Source organism: Alosa sapidissima, chromosome 8, assembly GCF_018492685.1.
Source record: "Alosa sapidissima isolate fAloSap1 chromosome 8, fAloSap1.pri, whole genome shotgun sequence".
Classification (NCBI taxonomy): Eukaryota; Metazoa; Chordata; class Actinopteri; order Clupeiformes; family Clupeidae; genus Alosa; species Alosa sapidissima.
In genome coordinates, this window is record NC_055964.1 from 27,739,030 (window position 1) to 27,748,175 (window position 9,146).

Below are 9,146 nucleotides of genomic sequence, written 5' to 3' on the forward strand. Positions count from 1 at the left end.
TTTGCTGTTTTGTCACAGCCATCATATCAAACAAAATCTCTCTCTTTCTCTCTCTCTCTCTCACACACTCTCTCTCTCTCACACACATACACACACACACACACACACACAAAATACATGCGCACACACACATACACACACACACACACACACAAAACACACACACACACACACACAAAACACATGCACACACACACACACACACTCCTCTTGTCCCTCTTCTGCCAGCCTCAGTGATGGTGTGTGAAGAAGACCGATCTTCTCAGCAGGCTGCAGAATAATCTATGCCTAATTTCCATAACCCGTTTATCCATATCTCCCCCCTCCCCACACACACACACACACACATACAGCACCTTTATTCATCTCTCCCTCTTGTTCTATTTCTGCTACTGAATGCACGCCATGCTGGGGAGCCCTTCGCTGTTGTCTACCAGTTTTTTTGTGTGTGTTGAGTTTATTTCAGTGTAAATGGGTCACAGCGAGTGAAAAAAAAACCAGCTATCGCCAATGACAACGCACAGCATCTGTTTCATATTGATTATAAGAATTTAAGAATTTGAATGAATCTATGGAGTCAAAATAGGGTCTTTAATATTGAGAGATTGTGTAAAGATGTTCACATGTGTAATAAAGTTTTGCAGCTATGCAAAAGGAGTTCTGTATGTGCAAAGACATTTCGTACCTGTAGAAATATTTTGTACTTGTGTGAAAGAAATGTGTATTTGTAGAAATGTTTTGTACATATGTGGGGGGGGGGGGGGGGGGGGGCGGATCTGTAAAAATATTTTGTACACGTGTGGAAAAAATATGTACCTGCACAAATACTTTGTATGTGTGTGATTATACGCGACGCTACGCTAAGCCTTCCTGCACAACACTGAAAGTACGAGCTTGAAACTGATATACAATGCTTACGGACTTTTGACACTAATTTTACTGCCTTTTTGAAGAGCCAATCAATCAACACATTGCTTACTGCCAACCAATCAGCGTTCCCACAAAAGTCTGTACGCATTGTATATCAGTTTCAAGCTCGTACTTTCAGTGTTGCACAGGAAAGCATCGCGTAGCGTCGCGTAGGAGATTCACACACGTACTATGGTAACACTTTATTTTAAGGTTCACATGTTAGCCACCAATACATACCTAATTAATACCTGTATTAGTGACTTGTAAGGCATGTGTTAGGCAACATTAACCATTTGTTAGGTGTGTATTCACAAATTTGTTGTTCATGACGAATTAGGCCTTTATTATTGATATAATCTTAATAATGACCTTGTAAGCCTTGATCTCTACATACTAATTAGTAGTAAGTACCAAAATAGAATATGCATAACCTACTTGTATACTGTCTGAATAAATCCCAAATAGTAGGAGAACAGTTGTAGAATAAGCAAGTGTATGGCTCAACCTCATTGCTGCATTTCACTGCCCAGGTTGCTGTGTGAAATAGCACTTAATAACTGGGAGATTGGCTCCCATTCTAAAGTGGAAACTGGTTCCTTGGCAGCAAGCACATTATCATCAGTAATACCTCTGCAGTATGTACTTATTACAGTGCATGAAAATGCACTGTACTGTTCTTCCAAGGCATTTTATTATTCTTCTTCTTCTAACGCACTTAATGCAGCTTCAACCGTTTAACGTAGAAACTTCATTCAAACTATGTTACGTAGGTCTTACTTAGGACATGGGTGCTATGTATTTTTCAACTTTGTAACTTTTATACTTTTTAAACTATTAATTAAAAACTAATCAAAATTTCCCCATAGACTTAACATGGGCTGATGACATCACAATAGAGCCGTTAAGCAATTAGAATCCTATGGCAGGTGTTCGGGCCACCTGGACCAACTGCCAGTCTCAGGCTTTAAGCATACAAACTGGCCCTATTAAGACTACACATCCTGTTCAACTGCTTCCTCTGCCAAAAACTGTTGCAAAATAAAAGTCCTCACTATAATATTTTACTGTTAAACAATTTAACCCTTTAAACTACTGAACTTTTTAACTGTTCAGCCATTGTAACTGTTACTTGTCATCAACTATGACTCCTACCCACTGTAGCTAGTTAACTAAGTTAGCTAAGTAACATGGTTAACATAGTTAGCATGTTAGCATGCTAGTTAGCATTTTTAACAAAACTGCTAAAAATGATTAGCTAAGTTAGCTAAGTCACATGGTTAGCATAGTTAGCATGCTAGCATGTTAGCATGCTAATTAGCATTTTTAGCAAAACTGCTTAAAATGATTAGCTAAGTCACATGGTTAGCATAGTTAGCATGCTAGCATGCTAACATGTTAGCATGTTAGTTAGCATTTTTAGCAAAACTGCTTAAAATGATTAGCTAAGTCAGCTAAGTAACATGGTTAGCATAGTTAGCATAATTAGCATGTTAGCATGCTAGTTAGCATAACTTCTAAAAATAATTAGCTAAGTTAGCTAAGTCACATGGTTAGCATACTTAGCATTTTAACATTGTTAGCATGCTAGTTAGCATAGTAACTTGGTTAACATTATTATCTTTGTTAATATAGTTAGCATAACTGCTAGCAAACATTAGAGCCATTCCAAGTGTCAGTTATCGTCAACTATCTACCTAAATAATTTAACCATTTAAACTATCCACTTATTTAACCGTTCAATCATTCCAACTATATTAAACCTTATCTACCAAGTAAATTATTTACCTATATAACTATCCACCTATTTAACTGTTGAGTCATTCCAACTATATTAAACCTCATCTACCTAGCAACCAATATAGTTTGTTTTTACTCTGTATGATATTTGACATCATATTTTTTGCATTTTCATGCACTGTATTTCCTTCAGGAAATGCTTTTCTAGTTAGTCATGATATGTCAAAATATGGTCCCTGTTCTAAAGTAGAGGCTGGGAGGGTGTTAACAATAGAAAAGAAGATGAGAAAAGTGACAGCACTGACAATGTTTATTTAACAAGTTCTGTAAACATGTTACATTGTACTCTCAATGAGCTCACAAAGCACAAAAAGACTAGCAAAAGCTAGTTTTAACTAGAACTGACAGGATAAAAACACGTCTTTTAAACAAATAAAAAGGGCAAAAGAATTGTCATTCAACACATCTGTGGTGGTCTTCTTTGAAACGGGACCCACCTACCACATATCAAAAACTTGTACACAGCAGGCCTATTTGCCTGAAAACTACAGTAGCAGTAAAGAAATCACACAAAAGAACATTTGCTATTTACTTGCCAGAGTGGACTAGTATTTTATCAGTATTGGGAGAAGGTATTGCTAGTCTTTTTGTGCTTTGTGAGCTCATTGAGAGTACAATGTAACATGTTTACAGAACTTGTTAAATAAACATTGTCCCAGCCTCTACTTTAGAACAGGGACCATATTTTGAATGAACAATGTATGCACTAGCAATGTATTAAGGGTAAAGAATGTCTGTATTGACCAGGAGTTATAGTCTAGACTGTTCCCATCATATAATTTTTTAATAATAATAATGCCTGACTTTAGAATATGAAACCAATTCATGACTAATAAGTACATTCTGCAGAGGTATTACTGATGATAATGTGCTTGCTACCAAGGAACCAGTTTCCACTTTAGAATGGGAGCCAATCTCCCAGTTATTAAGTGCTATTTCACACAGCAACCTGGGCAGTGAAATGCAGCAATGAGGTTGAGCCATACACTTGCTTATTCTACAACTGTTCTCCTACTATTTGGGATTTATTCAGACAGTATACAAGTAGGTTATGCATATTCTATTTTGGTACTTACTACTAATTAGTATGTAGAGATCAAGGCTTACAAGGTCATTATTAAGATTATATCAATAATAAAGGCCTAATTCGTCATGAACAACAAATTTGTGAATACACACCTAACAAATGGTTAATGTTGCCTAACACATGCCTTACAAGTCACTAATACAGGTATTAATTAGGTATGTATTGGTGGCTAACATGTGAACCTTAAAATAAAGTGTTACCGTACAAAGTATTTGGGCAGGTACATATTTTTTCCACACGTGTACAAAATATTTTTACAGATCCGCATTTCCCTCTCACATATGTACAAAACATTTCTACAGATTTACATTTCTTTCAAGTACTATTTCTACAGGTACGAAATGTCTTTGCACATGTAGAACTCCTTTTGCACAGCTGCAAAACTTTATTACACATGTGAACATCTTTTCACAGACTCTCAATATTAAAGACCCTATTTTTACTCCATATGAATCTTTGTTTCATTGTTCCACACACACACACACACACACACACACACACACACACACACACACACACACACACATTGGAGCTATCAGTTAGAAGTTAGGAAATGAAAGTGTGAGAGGAGAGTGGGGAGGAGGTTAGAGGTTAAGTGAAGTGGAAGATAACAACTAGTCAATTACACGATCTGGCTAAGCACTTGACATTATACCACAAAGGCTACATGTCGACGGATCTCAAATGACTGTGTTGGATAATTGTATGTTATTATTAAAGTAAACACCTCTTACTGGTGTTGGTGAAAATCTTCCTACTGCCCAAAAAACACTGGTTTGATTGTGGTTATATAATAGACGTCAATTTTCAAAATAATAATAAGCTGAGCAGTCTCTCTCAGGCTATCAGTAGACTTCTTTCTAGGCATCATCTTGTATGCCTTAAAGTCATTTTAGTGTGAAGATGATGGCTGGAGTTGATGAGGGGACTTTGGACATTGGTCTGAAGGAAAAAACTGAGCTTTTTAACTTCTCCTGCCACTTTGAATCAGCAGATTTGTTTTTACAATAACATGTAGCTAACATTGATCTCATTGATGGGCAAAATGATTCCATAATGATATTAGCATGAAAGAGGTGCAAAAGTGACTGGACTTTGTGAAAACAAAGCTGATGCGAGCTATAGAATGAGTGGGAGAAGAGAGATTGGAGCTCATTAGTTGTGTGAAACCAAAGCAGCTTTTCTACTCTGCTTGACTCTTTCTGATCTGAGACAGTGCTAAAGTGCCATAGATACCAACCAGAGATGTAGTGGAGGCTAAATGCGAGTAAACGCAGTGTATCCACCTCTGAAATTTCAGAAATAGAGTTTATCCACCTCTCAAAAGAGTTTATTCACCAATTGTAACTTTTAACATTCAAAAATGACACTGTTTTATCCACATTCACAATATGTACACTCACCAACACTCAGGAACCATTTAATATGCACTGGTATTGTTATAAACATTGGACAATAACTTCCACCATCATCAAACATGTTCTGAATGCCTTTTAAAAAAATCTGATACCACATGGCGCAGTCCACCTCACCGAGACCAGAATTCATAGTTTGCCCACCTCTTATTTTACCACTACATCCCTGATACCAACAGACAGCTAAAACTAGGTTTTCTAAGTTGTTTTGGGACCTTAAAATAATTCCATAGTTTCACAGCTCTCGAAAATGATATACGGTGAGAGTAACACATCGACACATTAGCCAAAGGCAGACACTCTTGATGAAACTGTGAAAGGCTCCTTGGTATTGTGCCCAGATTATATCATTGAGAGGTATCTCAGGTACTTCTCAGTGATGCAAAGTGTTCATCTCCCCAGGGGGGTTATCAAGATCTGAAACATGTGGCTCCCATAAATTTCCTCTCAAAATGAACATCATTTATATTACTTGAATAACAAACTTGAAAGAGGACATAAATGACAGCAAATGTCTTTTTCTCTCACCTTCTGTTTAAAAGGCCTTCGCTGGAGGCATCCAGGTGAGTAATCAGGGCGAAGTTCAACACTTCCATAGTTGGCTACAATGGAGAAATGTCGCCACCGAGAGGCTCACCGTCATACTGCAGGACACTGTGGAAAACAGAACATTCTTTTCCACTAAATTCTTCAAAAAAGAAAACAAGTTGGTTATCACTAAGTCCTTCAACTAATTCAGAGTCATCTCTCATTCAAAAACTAAACACAAGATTCAAGTCCCATTGTCTATAAACTCTTCAGTCCTGTGTCAGAAAAAAAGAAACAAGAATTATTTCTGAATAATGTTTTGATTGACTTATGTTGTGATGTGAATAGCACCTCTGATCAAAATGACCATCTCTTTTTATTAAAAGTTTCAAACACCAGATTGTTCTGAGGAAGTGTTGTCTTTTTTATTTATTTATCACCAAGGTGTCTGGGTACTTTTCTCGGGGCAAGTAAATAGGCCTCTATGTGATTCCTCTCAGGCAACCACCTCAGGTCTGAATGATCAAGCATACTCAGATCTTCACATGAAAGACTCTCGTGGATCTCCCCCAAAATGCCCTCAGAAGTGCCAGTAGCTCAGAGGGGGGGGGGGGGGCGGTGGTATTTTCGAATAGAACGACTTTGGAAGGGTCAGAAAGAGAAGATAAGAGGGTCAATAAAAGAACAGACTGTTGATTCGTTTAATTAATTACGGAAAGAAAACAGATACAGCTGTGTTCAGAGTCAGATAGTGGATGTGTAAGCCAATGATTTTGCAGCTGACTTCTTCAACAGTTTTGAGGCATCAATCATTCATCAAAGACAGGAGTCTGGAGTCGTCCACTTTGAGGTATAGGCACTGTTGCTAGACTTACACAAGAGACTGCAAATTGACTGTCCCACTTATCTGAACATATCTGTAATGACTTGTAGTTTGGAGTAAAGGCCTTCATATAGAGTAGTAGTACTTGCTACATGAAATGTATTCCATTGGGATATTATAAATGTCAATGACAATGGGAAACAACAAATACAAATGATGAACACCAAACATATTGCACACATTATTCGAGTTAGATATTGTTATCATATTCTCATTATTTTGAAATGCATCCCTATCAGCACAATGCTAACACCACATTGTTATAATGTTTCCTATACAAATGCAAACATGAATGATATGTATGTGTGAAAACTATAACAGCGACTTGGTGAGATGCAGTGGATCTGTTCTCATTATATTTCCACCCAAAATGGCAGCCCACGAACATCAGACAAGTCTGGCCCTATCATATGATCTGAGAGGCAGACTCTGATCCAGTGTGAGCTTGCCTTTGAACCGCTGACTGTCGAAACAGCAAATTTGTGCTTCAGCTCCATGTTGTGTGCTATTTATGTGCATGTCAACAAATGAGACTTTTCTGATCTTGTTTACATCAAAACAAACGATGGTAATAAAACGGGACATTGCCGCCCAGCGGGGGGTATCAAGGGAGATGTCTTTCAGATTATTTTGGGTGTGTTCAGTTTCAAACGCTTGTATGTCGCTGCACAAAGTTCTGTGCATAAATAAAGATGCATGGAGAGAGTATGTATATCTTTGATCCTGGTTGGACTGAGTTGGAGCTCTATTAGAATGGTTCAGGTTCTCCAAATATGTATACATTTCACCTGTAATAGTCAATTAACCAATCCTGCAATATACTCTTTGCTTTTTTGTACTTTAACAGAAGTTTCCCGACACCAAGAGCTAAATCCATAAACCAGGTGTGGTGTGCAGTCCAACAGTGAACCAATCAGCTTGTGTGAGCAATCATCAGTGTGCAGTTGCAATATCTGGTGACAGTGTTTTGAGTGAATGTCTACAGTAGAGTAAACAGAGTGGCGACACTCCCATAAAAGACCGAGGAAAAAGACACTTTTTCATGCCAGTTTCCGGGTCATGGAGACAGTTTTGGAACTGAACTGAACTGAACTGATCACTTGGTCCGAATACTAGAGTTACTACGCCCTCCAGCATCAGAAATCTCACCCTCCTGCAATACAGACAATCAGCACAGGTTAACTTGCTTTTGTTCGCGTGGCGGCGACATCAAAGAGTGTCACAATTCTCTCTTTCTATGGCTCTGGATATGAACTCTCATAAGAAAGTTACAAATTCGTTGAAAGTCACATCTGCCACTGCAAGAAATAGGGAAGATCTTGTTTATGTTTATGGTTCTGAACGCTTTTGTCCAAAACGACTTACAATAACAAAACATAAATGACGTAAACATTACAAGCATTAACTTTGAAAATTAACAGTTTAAAAAGAAGTCATATAATATAAAAAATATAAACATTAGTAATAGACTAAATAACATCTAACAGAACAATAACAATAAACATAAACAAACCACAACTCTGTAAGAATTAATTAGTTGTAAGGTAAACAGATAGCCCTAGCGTAGGCCAGTGGTTCTCAAACTTTTTCTGTCATTCCCCACTTTGGAGGTGGGGAATTTTCAAGCCCCTCCTGACCCAATCACCCTGGCAAAATGATAACGTTAAAATATTATTGTCACATTTTGGTTCCACGTTACATTTCCTGTATTCGGTCAGTTCATAGGATCTTATGATGTTTTAATTCATATGTCGGTCTGTTTATGACTATGTTTGTGTGTGGGTATTTTGTTTTGAATCTATGATCTTCCTTGTCAAAAAAGAAAGGCATTAGGCACAAAAAAACAAATTTCCTCTTGTTATTCATCCCCCATCTGTCATGTCTATATTCCTGTGGGGGCCGCCCCACACTGAGAATCACTGGGGTAGGCCTAGGCCAGGGGTCGGCAACCTTTTCTCTTAAAAGGGCCATTTTTTTACCAGAAATAATAAAAAAAAATGTATGGGGCCGCAATGATATCAGAACCATTTAAAAGAAATCAGTACATCTCTATCTTTATTAGCCTCAGGAATAGTACTCGCCATGCATATATGCTGCATTGTACAGTATAATATTTTCACTAACTGTTAACAGCTTGAAGCTTTACAACTATATAAAATTGTTAAAAATATTTGATAACTTCCATTTTTAAAGAAAGCCAGGGAGCCACTAGAGAGGAGCTTAAGGGCCGCATGTGACCCTTGGGCCGCAGGTTGCCTATACCCTGGCCTATAGGCGTTATGGCGGTGCTTTTTAAAGATCCCAAAACTATCCCTAGAGCAAAGAGCTTTAATGAGGAATCAAAGAAAAGAGTCTTGACTGTAAATTGTTGATGGAAGGCAGACATATCAGATGCCCATCAGAGGACCAGTGGGCGAGAGGGGTGTAGAGCTGGATCATGGAATTAAGAAGGATTTCATCAGGTCCCTTGCCACAGGTGTATTAATCAAGCACCAGTCTGCATTCATAATCTGGGTGCTTGATT